Source organism: Astatotilapia calliptera, chromosome 14 (assembly GCF_964374335.1).
Source record: "Astatotilapia calliptera chromosome 14, fAstCal68.1, whole genome shotgun sequence".
Lineage (NCBI taxonomy): Eukaryota > Metazoa > Chordata > Actinopteri > Cichliformes > Cichlidae > Astatotilapia > Astatotilapia calliptera.
Window position 1 is genome coordinate 4,413,937 of NC_137435.1, and position 14,372 is coordinate 4,428,308.

Below are 14,372 nucleotides of genomic sequence, written 5' to 3' on the forward strand. Positions count from 1 at the left end.
AATAAAAATATCTAAATCTAATTTAACAGGCTGAACATTGATGCTCTTCTGTCAATGACTCCATGATGATTTTTAATTTTAATAAACACACAATCCTCATATTTCAGTGCAGGATGTAGAGCAGAGTATATCAGTCAACTGGATCAGAGCTCATCAGCATTTTGAACTTAATATGCAGCCAACACACTTTAACACATGTCTGATGTTGAGTGAAACACATCAGGGAAAAATGGAAGACGAGAGAAGCTGCACATGGTTATCATCATTTATTTATTTATTTATTTGCCTGTCCCATTTGGATCTTTAGCCATCAGAATTGTTGTTTGAAGGCCGAGAAAGATGCCATGTTGGTCCATTTGATTGACCTTTATTATAATTGTGTATTTATTTTATTTTATTATCAGTTGTTACAGACGGGACAGACATGACTGGGGGAAAGGACAGGGAGAAGGAAAGAATGAAAGAAAGAGGGAGAGAAAGAAAAACAGAGGGGAGAAGAGATGATGAGAAAGGGGGGAAGGAACAAAAAGAAAAAGAAACAAAACACCTGGATCACCTGTATGGAGAAAAAAAACAGAAGAGAAAGCAAACAAAGAGCAACATAATAAATACATGTTATCATCATTTATTATTATTTTTATTTTTTGATTTTTGGTGGTAGAGTTTAAATTTTTTTTAAAAATATTTTATTTTAATTAAAATATTTTAATGAAAAACTTTGAATTTTTAAGCATTATTTTTTAAAATCTTTTTTATCGTTAACTCTGTTTCCCTGGGTCTTTTCTCATGTGTTTTGAATAACTCTTCTTTTTTTGGCAGCGGTACTGGTTTTATTTTGTTGTATTTATCCTCGACACCTTAAAGGCCGGTCCTTGAGAATATTGTAGGTCCGTGGCACAAAAAAGGTTGGGGACGCTGGTTTACAGGACTGACGGGACTCCAGGAAACACAAACAACGTCAGTGTTTAAGTGGAGACTCATCAACAGACCCGGGCTATCTTTCCATCATCTGGATTCACGTACCCTAACGTTTGTTATCAGGATAAACTGTCACACAGAGTTTGTTATCAGTTCTCTAACACAGGGTCTTCCCTGCACGCTTACATGAAAGGGGCGGAGTTTGGCAGGATTGAGAAAAAGATGCCAGCCAGCAGATTCGGATACAACACAACCCACAATGCACTGTTAGCACAATTTGAGTCTACAGCAGCGATAATGTGCAGAGTCTGCAGTGGCGGTACGCTGGACCTGACGTCCCTAAAGGAACCCCACATGACTCCACTCACTCACCTCTGGCAAGCAGAGTGTGTGATTCAGTTGAAACAGCCCTCATGTCAGCTCTGCTGGGCACACTGGGCTGTCAGGTGTCCCTGTCCCTTTTTGCCTGGGCTCCAACAGACTTGAGAATCACCCCTGCAGGTTACATAGGAAATATATTAAACCTTTTCTGCTTCAGCAGAGGATCTTTGTCTCACTGTTTATCACTACTACTGTAACTCGTGTTTTCTGAGAGGTTGCCATCAGTCTGTGAGCTGTACATCTGGACTGCACAGCAGTGGAAAGATCTCGTCCACTGTCACTGAAGTGGTTCTGTGTTATCTTAACTGAAATACCTCTTCTGTTTCAAAATACATTTCTAATAAAATCATTTTTAACATTCATGAATGCAGATTATGACTGTAAAAGGAGAAACAACATTAGTGTTCCCATGTTCTTGTTATGGTGCGACTGGATGGCCTTTGAACCCTGGGGCACATACTACGAAGTGATTTCAGCATGCCCAGGTTTTCTTTCCATCATCTGGATTCACTTACACTAACAGTCGTGATCAGGATAACCGCTGGTTAGCAAAGTTAATTCAGGGTTTCTCATGCACCTTCACAAGGAAAGGGAGGTGTTGGCAGCATCTGACCAATCACAAAAAGGGAAATTCACAGATAATATGACTTGTCTTGATGCCTAAAATGTTTTTATGCTTGATTCAATTTAGCTGTTAAGTGTCTTTTACTCTGCTGGTGCCGGTTAGGTTCCAGATTAGACATCAGCAGGTATGAAATCATGACGTACTGACCAATCACTTCTCCAGAAAATAGTGTCACTATTCCTGGAAGATCCCTTTGACTTCTGTTGGGGGAAGAGAGGGTCTAAAGTTTCATTTTTGTCTAATGTCTTTGTGTTTCACTAATGAGCATCAGTAAGAAAAAAACGTGTTCTTAGATGCAACTTTTCTCCTTTGATGTTTTTTTGTTGTCAGCAAACAACCACACGATCTGCGTTAATTCACTAACGGAGATTTGCCGCGTGGCGTTAACGTCATTTTAATGAGATTAACGCTGACAGCACTAGTTTTAATATTTAATATATTTAAGCATTTAATTTTTAAATCTTTTTTTCATTTATGTATTTATTTTATTGTTATTTCACTTTCTTTGTCTGTTTATGTTTTTTTTTTTTTACTATTATCTCAGTTTTTGTGATGGAAAGCACTTTGTTCAACCATGTTGGTTTTAACGTACTCTATAAAGTTGGATTGGACTAATATGATGAAAGCAAGCCCAAGCCTGAAATCGACTCCTGATCTTTGATCCGTCCTCACCTGGCCGTGAACGTGATGGTCAGCCAGGTATCCAGTTTACCTTTGAGTAGACTTGTAGTCAAGACCGCCTAATCCGAGACCAAGACAAGACCAAGACCAGAGGGTATTGAGACCAAGACAAGACCGAGACAAAAAAAGTCTTTAAACTGCAGCCAGATGCTATTCTATATACATATGCAGGACACCTTAAACTAGTTTTTTAATTAAGCAGCAAGGCAGAACAAAGTCGGGCCTGTATCAAGACACAGGGACTAAACCCCAATTCAACCAGACTCAGAACTGATCCGGAATTAAAACAGGACTACAACAGTAACCAAGACAGAACCAGAACCAGAATCAGAACTAGATGATAGTAGCACTAAAAATCATCATAGACCTGCACTACACTTATTTTTTAATTCTACCAAAGTACAATATTTAGATTGAGAAAAGTTTATATAATTATTTAGCTTTGTTGTGCAAACAAGCCTGCATAACTTAATAAATATAGAATTTGAAAAGTAACAAATGGTATCTAAAAAGAAACACTAGGTACGAGATACATGTTCTGATGAGTTTTGGCAAACAACCATTTGACTAACATGTGTGTCTCACCTGCTCTTGTTCATCTCTGTTCTGTCGTCATTCTCTCTCTCCCTCTCTGCTCCTCCTCTCTCCCTCTCTGCTCCTCTCTCTCTCCCTCTTTGTGCTGACAAGCTAAACACCAACATCATCAAATATACAGTTGAAACCAGATATTTACAGACTCTTCAGATAAAAACACTTTTTTAATTGTAACATCAAATCAGACTAAATGTTTATTTTTTTAGATTGATAAATATAAAAAACATATTTGTTAACTTTAAGAGTAAAGAGAGAAACTATCTGTATTTCTTAATTGCAAATGGCACCAAATTGTATTCAAACTGAGCCACACTTATGGAGCTCCACAATTCTTTTCCTGGTGTTTTGGTTGACATCTCTTGATGTTCCCATGTCAAAGAAACAGGCTCTGTGTTTTGCCTTGTATGCATCCACAGCTGTGCCACCAATTTACTCACATGGACTCTACTAACCTATCAGAAGCTTCTTCAGCTCAGAATCGAATTGTCTGGAGTTTCTTATTAATTAACAATAAACTTAGTGTACATGTACTCCTACATTTGATGAAAGTGATTAAAATAGACAGCTCCCTCTTTTTATTCCGACATTTCAGTAATTCAAAAGATATTTCAACATTTATTTATCAAAAACAAAAGTTTACTCTAAATTGATGTTTAACAGTAAAAAAAAGTTTTTATGTTTTCTCCATAAATTGTATGTAAATATCTGGTTTCAACTGTGAATATCCTGCTGTGTATTGAAATTCCTCCTGTTTTGCATAGATATACTGAACAACATCCAAAGCATAATATATAAAATAACATCTACCTGAGTTTTTTCTTTGAAAGAAGCTCCTTATGTCCATTGTTGTGTACATCAGTACACAACTGAAACCGATTTGGAGAGTTTGTTTAGCCGTGGAGGGAAACAACTGAAAATATGAAATGTAAGCTAAGACTCTCTAAAAAATCAGCATTGCTGTTCGGCTTTTTATTTATCCATTTGTTGATTCACTCGAAGAGCAAGTAACGCAACCAAGTGATCAGTTTGATATCAATCTTTTGTGATACACCGTCATATTTACATTATTAGTTCAGTATGAATGATTTGCTTTGGTACCTGGTCAAACTTAAGCTCTCCTCTGTCTGCAGCAAACTCGCAGGCAGCAGCTTCTCCCCCCTCGCTCACATGGGTGCTGTGCTCAGTCGCCTAGTGCCTGAGCTCGGATCATACCAAAATTAGGGGGAATTTACGACGGTGCGCTCTGTGCTTCGTGTGTTGTTCTTGTTTTATACAGTTGTCAGTCAGGCATCTAACTAACAAATTACACTCCAAAAGACCCCATGCTTCTGAAAAAATGACCCGGGCTTAAGCCCAGTAAGCCACCCCCCCGCTCCGCTGATGGTTGACTCCAAATCTCCCGAACACTATGTCGATTTGAGAACGCAGGACCGAAACAGCGAGACCATGACAAGACCAAGACCAAAGTCCGTCGAGACCAAGACCGAGACCAAGACAAAAGTCCGTCGAGACCAAGACGAGACCAAGACCACGTAAAAGTGGTCTTGAGACCGGTCTCGAGACATCCAACTCTACCTTTGAGCAAGTGATGGGTCGTTCGCGAACGAAATGGCTCTTAGAGCCGGCTCTTTGACGTGAACGACGCGAGCCGGCTCCTTATCGCGAGCCGTCACGTGGGGTTTTTTTTTTTTCTTTCTCTCAGCCTCTCTCTCGCACTTTTTTTCCGCTTCACTCTGCACGCGAGCCTTGTGCTTTATGCTGGGCAGAGGGGGGAGGGGCGGTAGTTACACTCAGTAGCACAGGAACAGAGCCAGAGAGAGAGAAAGAGAGGCAGGGACAACAACATTAGAAAGGTATAGTAATCATCCACAACTATTTTCGGTTGCAGATGATAAAGGATTGAGAAAGTTTATTCATGCAGGTCCATATGACAGAGAATATGCATGTTCTTTTAGTTTTCATATTATTATAATTTATATTTAATTGTGTTGTGGTTTGCAGTGTTTTGTGTTCTTTTCACTTTAAATTTGTGAAAGGAAAAAGCTGAAAATGTAAATAGTTAAAACTTGAAATGTGAATAGTTGATTTTTGTATTAGATGATTTATTTATTACATTTTATGTGGAGTGAATAAATAAAAGTATATTTACGGTGGCCCCTAGAGACAAAGCACATACAAACTTCAAATCACGTACGAACTCTGAAGCATGTACAAACTCCAAAACACGTAAAAACACGTACAAACTCCAAAACACGTAAAAACTCCAAAACACGTAAAAACACGTACAAACTCCGAAGCACGTAAAAACTCAGAAGCATATAAAAACTCAGAAGCACATAAAAACTCAAAACACGTACAAAAGAACAACAGAAGTGCTCCAGGATGCTGGGCGCAGTGTTGAGCCTTTGTTATCTTGTGGCTACACAAGCCAGCAAGTACCAATGACCGGATTTGGTGTGTGGTAATAACAGGTAAATGAACTTTTTTTAAAATTATTTGAATATATATATGAGTGCCTGTGTATAAATACACAAACAATACACACATGCTTTCAATTGTGTAATTTAAGTGATCTAGTAGCTCTGCTTTGGAAGTTCAGTTCATGCTAGAAATGTGTTTTGGAGTTTGTACGTGTTTTGTCTCTAGGGGCCACCGCATATATTTATATATAAACATATATAAATAAAACCACTTTTTTACGTTAGTAATTCCTTTTGTGCATAATTTTATATTATTGTTAATAATAAATTAATTAAAGCAACAAAACAACCTGAAGAGCCGGTTCGGAGCCGAAAGAGCCGGCTCTTTTTAGTGAGCCGAACCGAAAGAGCCGGATCTCTAAAAAGAGCCGGAAATCCCATCACTACTTTGAGTGTCAGATTTAGGCAGATTTGATTGCTTCCGTTTCATGATGACAGATTTAAGTGAACTCCTCTGTCTCCATTCCCAGACTTCTACTTTTGAATAAACTTTCCTTTAACTTGCTCCGAGTGCTCTTTTGTCTGCATGGTGTAACTGCAGCCTGGCATGCTGAATAACCAGTGAGTGGACCTTCCAGAAATATGTGATTTTGGCTGTTGAAGTAGGTCAGTCACCTTTGAAGGGCTGAATATTTATTTCATTGACCAATAATAAAAAGACTGTTATTATATTTTTAACATTATATGATTATATTCACAGTGATGCTTTGAGGAAGACTGCACTGTTTGTCCCAGAATAATCAAACTGCCATGAAATACATTCACTAATTTACTATTTGGAACTAACACACTATTAGTACATCTCAGAGACACCTTCTTTCTCACATGAAGAGTAACAGATTACATCTCTTACTGTGTCCGACCAAACAACTGCTGTGGAAAGTCAGTTATTAGCAGTTTTTTAACTACACCCGTAAATGAACGTTTGACTGAATGCTGATGAGTGAATACTGAGAAGTTAGGAGGAAATGTTTTCAAATTTTCCTCCAGAGAATCTGATTAAAATGTTTTTTGTGAGCAAGAATCAGTTTGATCAGTGACCTTTTTTCAGCCAGAAACCTTTAAGGTCACACATCCGCTTTAATATTATAATTTGCTGTTCTTTTTTTTAATACACCTTTGTAGAGAAGAAAAACATCTGGATGTCCTGATGCCAGATGCTTTTCTTTCCAAGCTCCTTACAGTGGCTTGCAAAAGTGTTTGGCCCCCTTAAACTCTTCCACATTTTGTCACATTACAGCCGCAAACATGAATCAATTTTATTGGAATTTCACGTGAAAGACCAACACAAAGTGGTAAACATGTGAGAAGTGGAACAAAAATCATACATGATTCCAAACATCCACTAAAATTAAAGATTAAAATCAAAAATTCTAAAATTCACAGATCTGGTTCATTTTCTCACAGCACAAATTATATATAAAGCAATAAATAACCTGCTTCCTGACAATATTCTAAAAATGTTTTCTAAAAGGGAACGGGGATACAATTTGAGGGGGGAATTAAATTTAAAACATCCTCGTATCCGTACAACATTAAAAAGTTTTTGCATCTCTGTGTGTGGAGTGAAGCTGTGGAACAGACTAAGTAAAGATATGAAGCAATGTCCGAGCATGGCGCAGTTTAAAAAGCGGTTTAAGGATATGGTTTTTACAGGGTACAGGGAAAAGGTAGAGATTTGATAGGGTGTTCTTGTCTAATATTTTCATGTGTGTGCAGGTGCACGGGTATGTTGGTATGGGTTGTGTATCCTTGAGGTGTTAATGGGGTTATTGAAAATGTGTATATGTGCGTATGTGTGTATACATATGTATGGATAGATAGAAACATATATGTATATATATTAAAAAAATAAATAAATACACATGACATATAATGTAATTGGAAGGAGGTATTTCTGTAGTCTATTGATACTAGATAGTGGAAAAGGGGTGGGATTAAATAAGCTTATGCTTATTATGAGTTGTGGTTGCTCGTTTTCCTTTTGTTTTGCTTTGTTCATTTGTCTCTTTTAATTCTATTTTGTTGTACTTTTTCAACATGTTCAAAATAAAGATTCAATCAATCAAAACATTTTTTACAAATAAATAACTGTAAAGTGCGGTGTAAGTAATATTAGATTAGTATATTATTAGATAATTAATAATTAATATTACTAATAATTATTATTAATAATATTAGAGTAAGTAATATTATAGAGTAATAACCTGCAGTTCAAAAAAGCTCCCCTCCGACAGCCAAACCCATCTGTTCTCTGATTGGATTGTTACATTTGTGATTGACATGACATTGACCAATCAGATGAAAGGAAGAAAAATAGGGTCAAAATTCGTACTTGTAACTTGCACACACACACAAATTCTTTTTACACATACAAAAGTAGAAGTACAAAATATTTCTAACCACATTTTGAGCCCACAAAGCTGTACGTGAGCTCCACTGCAGTGGCTCGTGCACCGCTGCGTTCACGGCGTTTGCTGTAAATTATACAGCAGTGACATATGTATGTAAAATGTTTACTGAAGTTAGTGAAACAGTGTTTGTAAGGACTATAAGGTCCATAATTACTGAGGCAGTTGGGCTCAGTACACACACACACACACACACACCATTTTTATCTGTATCTAACATTTCCGAGCAGCATGTCTTCATTATCTGTGTGTCTGCACTCTGCAAACACTCTGATTTCTGTGGTTTCAGATCCATTTCTCTCTCAAGGGAAATAAAGGGATTACACGGCCGTCTTTTCCTGTTTCATATGTTAGGCTATGGCTGTATCCCAATTCAGGGTCTGCAGCCTTAAAGGCCGCATTTTAAGGCCGATTACGTCACAGCGACGCGACGAAGGCTGTCCCACTTCGAAGGCTGCTCGAAATCCGGCCCTCAAATGCGTCCTTCATTTCCCTGAATTTTAAGGATGTGGCGGTGTAGACTTCGTGGCCCAACATATCCCAGAATGCATAGCGCGGCAGTGGGTGTGGATAATTTTGGCAGAAAAAAATGGCGGATGAGGGGCGCCCGAAGAGTAAACTTTAAGGCTTTGTGAACTAGGGGGGTTAAGAAAGATATAGATTCACTAAAAATGTCGCTTTTAGTTATTATAATGTTAAATTATTATATTTTAATTTATTTACGTTATTTTACTTTATTCAGAATTAACCTGGCGGTTAACTTTCTTTTCTAGATTTTGGGGGGTTAAAATTAAGCATACCAGTGATTAAACAGCTCATGTACTCTTTATTAAGCAGCACCTTAATAAAAGAAAGTGCTGATATTGAAAGAACAGAACTACAAAACAAAGTGGTCATGTCTCCATGTTACACTCTCACATAGCATTAAAACACATTTTCAAACACATTTATTTAAAGTTGAAAAATATACACAGGAATGTGTAACAAGATTTGGTATAACAACGTAACAGTGCTTCTGAGCGAACTCGCATAACTTTGATGATTTCATTGCAATAAACCTACTCCTCACCTTCCTCATCTCCCTCCCCATCAACAGAGTCAACTCCAACCTCTTCATAATCCTTCTCTAGAGCTGCCATGTCCTCTCTAGCCTCAGAAAACTCACCCTCCTCCATTCCCTCACCCACATACCAGTGAACAAATGCACGCTTGCCGTACATCAAGCCCAGGCCTCAGCGATGGCGGTGGTGTTGCTCAGCATACACACAGCCCTCTGGACCTTGGCCAGGTCTCCACCAGGAAATGTGGATTTGAAGGGACATTAGTGGAAGTTCAGTGTAAAATGCTGGTAGAAAGAATAGCTGTAAGTGTAGCAGGTAAAACAGGTAAAGCGAAGCAGAGGAAGGAATTGCAGTTAGCAGTTGCTAAGTTGTGGCTGGAGCAGGCTCAGAAGAGGAGAGAAGAGCAGAATGTTAGCAGAAAGTAGAGCCAGAGAAGAGCGTGAGAGAGCAGAGGCAGAGGTGGAGGAGAGACTATAGGCTGAGTCAGCATTGAGTCCAAGACAGACTAGGCAGGGTAGGAAACAGAAAGTAAAGTTAGTGAACACAAACGTTACAACTACATATCCATCCCTGACACAACACAAAAAAAAACATATGGTTTTTCTGTAACAGAGTGTGAAGGGCTCTGCTGGGCACACTGGGCTGTCCGCTGGTTAGCAATGTTAATCCAGGTTTTCTCATGCACCTTCACAAGGAAAGGGAGGCGTTGGCAGCATCTGACCAATCAAAAAAAGGGAAATTCACAGATAATATGACTTGTCTTGATGCCTAATAGTGATAGGATTTCCGGCTCTTTTTAGAGATCCGGCTCTTTCGGTTCGGCTCACTAAAAAGAGCCGGCTCTTTCGGCTCCGAACCGGCTCTTCAGGTTGTTTTGTGGCTTTAATTAATTTATTATTAACAATAATATAAAATTATGCACAAAAGGAATTACTAACGTAAAAACAAGTGGTTTTATTTATATATGTTTATATATAAATATATGCGGTGGCCCCTAGAGACAAAACACGTACAAACTCCAAAACACATTTCTAGCATGAACTGAACTTCCAAAGCAGAGCTACTAGATCACTTAAATTACACAATTGAAAGCATGTGTGTATTGTTTGTATATTTATACACAGGCACTCATATATATATTCAAATAATTTAAAAAAAAGTTCATTTACCTGTTATTACCACACACCAAATCCGGTCGTTGGTACTTGCTGGCTTGTGTAGCCACAAGATAACAAAGGCTCAACACTGCGCCCAGCATCCTGGAGCACTTCTGTTGTCTTTTGTACGTGTTTTGAGTTTTTATGTGCTTCTGAGTTTTTATATGCTTCTGAGTTTGTACGTGCTTCGGAGTTTGTACGTGTTTTTACGTGTTTTTGGAGTTTTTACGTGTTTTGGAGTTTGTACGTGTTTTTACGTGTTTTGGAGTTTGTACATGCTTCAGAGTTCGTACGTGATTTGAAGTTTGTATGTGCTTTGTCTCTAGGGGCCACCGTAAATATACTTTTATTTATTCACTCCACATAAAATGTAATAAATAAATCATATAATACAAAAATCAACTATTCACATTTCAACTTTTAACTATTTAAATTTTCAGCTTTTTCCTTTCACAAATTTAAAGTGAAAAGAACACAAAACACTGCAAACCACAACACAATTAAATATAAATTATAATATGAAAACTAAAAGAACATGCATATTCTCTGTCATATGGACCTGCATGAATAAACTTTCTCAATCCTTTATCATCTGCAACCGAAAATAGTTGTGGATGATTACTATACCTTTCTAATGTTGTTGTCCCTGCCTCTCTTTCTCTCTCTCTGGCTCTGTTCCTGTGCTACTGAGTGTAACTACCGCCCCTCCCCCCTCTGCCCAGCGTAAAGCACAAGGCTCGCGTGCAGAGTGAAGCGGAAAAAAAGTGCGAGAGAGAGGCTGAGAGAAAGAAAAAAAAAAAACCCCCACGTGACGGCTCGCGATAAGGAGCCGGCTCGCGTCGTTCACGTCAAAGAGCCGGCTCTAAGAGCCATTTCGTTCGCGAACGACCCATCACTAATGCCTAAAATGTTTTTATGCTTGATTCAATTTAGCTGTTAAGTGTCTTTTACTCTGCTGGTGCCGGTTAGGTTCCAGATTAGAGATCAGCAGGTATGAAATCACGACGTACTGACCAATCAATCCTCCAGAAAATAGTGTCACTATTCCTGGAAGATCCCTTTGACTTCTGTTGGGGGAGGAGAGGGTCTAAAGTTTCATTTTTGTCTAATGTCTTTGTGTTTCACTAATGAGCATCAGTAAGAAAAAAACGTGTTCTTAGATGCAACTTTTCTCCTTTGATGTTTTTTTGTTGTCAGCAAACAACCACACGATCTGCGTTACAGTTTTTTACAGACGCTAGGGCACATTTCTCAATACTTAGGTCACTTGTGCAAAACTCTTCACACAATCCTCCTAACTGACCCTCAGCTTGGCAAAGCAGTTCATTTCACATTCAAAATGCACTACAACTACCAAAACACTTCATTCAGGTGTCAAATAAACTCATTCTTCCAGAACACTAGCAAAGGTTGACAGCCGACAAACACACTTTGTCACCCACAAAACAATGACCTAAAAAACACTAACAACATGTAGCATGACACAGTGTTTTCCTGTGTAAAACAAGGACACATCTCTGTTTATAATTTCAATATATGTTACTGGAATGAATCAGACATCATGCAGACGTCGGTAATATTTGTTTATGTATTTTTATTTTTTTGCACTAAGTAATCCCAAAATACAAGAATTTGTGTACACGCCATCCACTGATACACATACAATAGTAATGCTAATCTACTCGGTCTTCTCCATTTGGCCACAGGTTCTCATCCACATCACATCTTATGTCATCTAGGGCAATACACCTAGGAAAGAATCTTCTGGCTGCCAGAATTGAAGGAGTTGAAAAATTGAAGGAGTAACACCTGTGTAGATGTTCATCTACAATGAGAATCAGCTGTGGCTGGTTAAACTGCATTTTTAGATTTAAAATATGTTTCAATAAAATATTGCTGTTGGATTTTGCTGTCTTTTCAAGTTTTGCATTGTGTTATTGTTTTGACCATGAGTTTAACAGTTTTGAAAACAGTATGTAAGCACATGCAAAATGTCCTGTCCGTACAAAGATTTTTGGCAGTTGTTGTGTCTGAGTGAGAAGATGATTCATGAAATTTGAGAGATGTAGTCATTGAATGCATTTTGTGCGAAAAACAATGATAACTGATCCTCAGTTTAGCCCACATAGACTTCTGTTGTGCTCACTGTGTGAGGAGTTTTGCAAACGTGACCTAAGTATTGAGACATGTGTCCTAGCGTCTGTAAAAAACTGTAATTCACTAACGGAGATTTGCCGCGTGGCGTTAACGTCATTTTAATGAGATTAACGCTGACAGCACTAGTTTTAATATTTAATATATTTAAGGATTTAATTTTGAAATCTTTTTTTCATTTATGTATTTATTTTATTGTTATTTAACTTTCTTTGTCTGTTTATGTTTTTTTTTACTTTTATCTCAGTTTTTGTGATGGAAAGCGCTTTATTCAACCATGTTGGTTTTAACGTACTCTATAAATAAAGTTGGATTGGATTGGACTAATATGATGAAAGCAAGCCCAAGCTTGAAATCGACTCCTGATCTTTGATCCGTCCTCACCTGGTCGTGAACGTGATGGTCAGCCAGGTATCCAGTTTACCTTTGAGTGTCAGATTTAGGCAGATTTGATTGCTTCCGTTTCATAATGACAGATTTAAGTGAACTCCTCTGTCTCCATTCCCAGACTTCTACTTCTGAATAAACTTTCCTTTAACTTGCTCCGAGTGCTCTTTTGTCTGCATGGTGTAACTGCAGCCTGGCACGCTGAATAACCAGTGAGTGGACCTTCCAGAAATATGTGATTTTGGCTGTTGAAGTAGGTCAGTCACCTTTGAATGGCTGAATATTTATGGACTCATCAGTTGACGTTCGTTTGTGGAAGTCTGTTTTCACTCTGATAATAAAGAGGATTTATTTATTTCATTGACCAATAATAAAAAGACTGTTATTATATTTTTAACATTATATGATTATATTCACAGTGATGCTTTGAGGAAGACTGCACTGTTTGTCCCAGAATAATCAAGCTGCCATGAAATACATTCACTAATTTATTATTTGGAACTAACACACTATTAGTACATCTCAGAGACACCTTCTTTCTCACATGAAGAGTAACAGATTACATCTCTCACTGTGTCCGACCAAACAACTGCTGTGGAAAGTCAGTAGTGATGGGTCGTTCGCGAACGAAATGGCTCTTAGAGCCGGCTCTTTGACGTGAACGACGAGAGCCGGCTCCTTATCGCGAGCCGTGACGGCTCGTGGTTTTTTTTTTTTCTCTCAGCCTCTGTCTCGCACTTTTTTCCGCTTCACTCTGCACGCGAGCCTTGTGCTTTACGCTGGGCAGAGGGGGGAGGGGCGGTAGTTACACTCAGTAGCAGGAACAGAGCCAGAGAGAGAGAAAGAGAGCCAGGGACAACAACGTCACATTAGAAAGGTATAGTAATCATCCACAACTATTTTCGGTTGCAGATGATAAAGGATTCAGAAAGTGCGGATTCATGCGGGCCCATATGACAGAATGTGCATGTTCTTTTTGTTTTCATATTATAATTTATATTTAATTGTGTTTTGCAGTGTTTTGTGTTGTTTTCACTTTAAATTTGTAAAAGGAAACAGCTGAAAATTTAAATAGTTAAAAGTTGAAATGTGAATAGTTGATTTTTGTATTATATGATTTATTTATTACATTTTATGTGGCGTGAATAAATAAAAGTATATTTACAGTGGTCCCTAGAGACAAAGCACATACAAACTTCAAATCACGTACGAACTCTGAAGCATGTACAAACTCCAAAACACGTAAAAACTCCAAAACACGTAAAAACACGTACAAACTCCGAAGCACGTAAAAACTCAAAACACTTACAAAAGACAACAGAAGTGCTCCAGGATGCTGGGCGCAGTGTTTAGCTTTTGTTATCTTGTGGCTACACAATCCAGCAAGTACCCAACGACCGGATTTGGTGTGTGATAGTAACAGGTAGATGAACTTTTTTTTAAATTATTTGAATATATTTGAGTGCCTGTGTATAAATACACAAACAATACACACATGCTTTCAATTGTGTAATTTAAGTGAT

General features: G+C 38.1%; 1 protein-coding gene and 1 long non-coding RNA gene across 2 annotated transcripts in view; one reads left to right on the forward strand and one right to left on the reverse strand.

Moving 5' to 3' along the window:
- The window catches only part of LOC145420005 (uncharacterized), a 108,723-nt gene that overhangs the window by 12,897 nt on the left and 81,454 nt on the right, over positions 1-14,372 (forward strand). The window lies entirely within an intron of this gene.
- On the reverse strand, positions 252-4,446 carry LOC145420008 (uncharacterized). The gene is made up of 3 exons (XR_013901287.1): positions 4,298-4,446; positions 1,291-1,413; positions 252-556 (listed from the first exon to the last, which is right to left on the reverse strand). It is a non-coding gene; the product is annotated as an uncharacterized LOC145420008 (long non-coding RNA).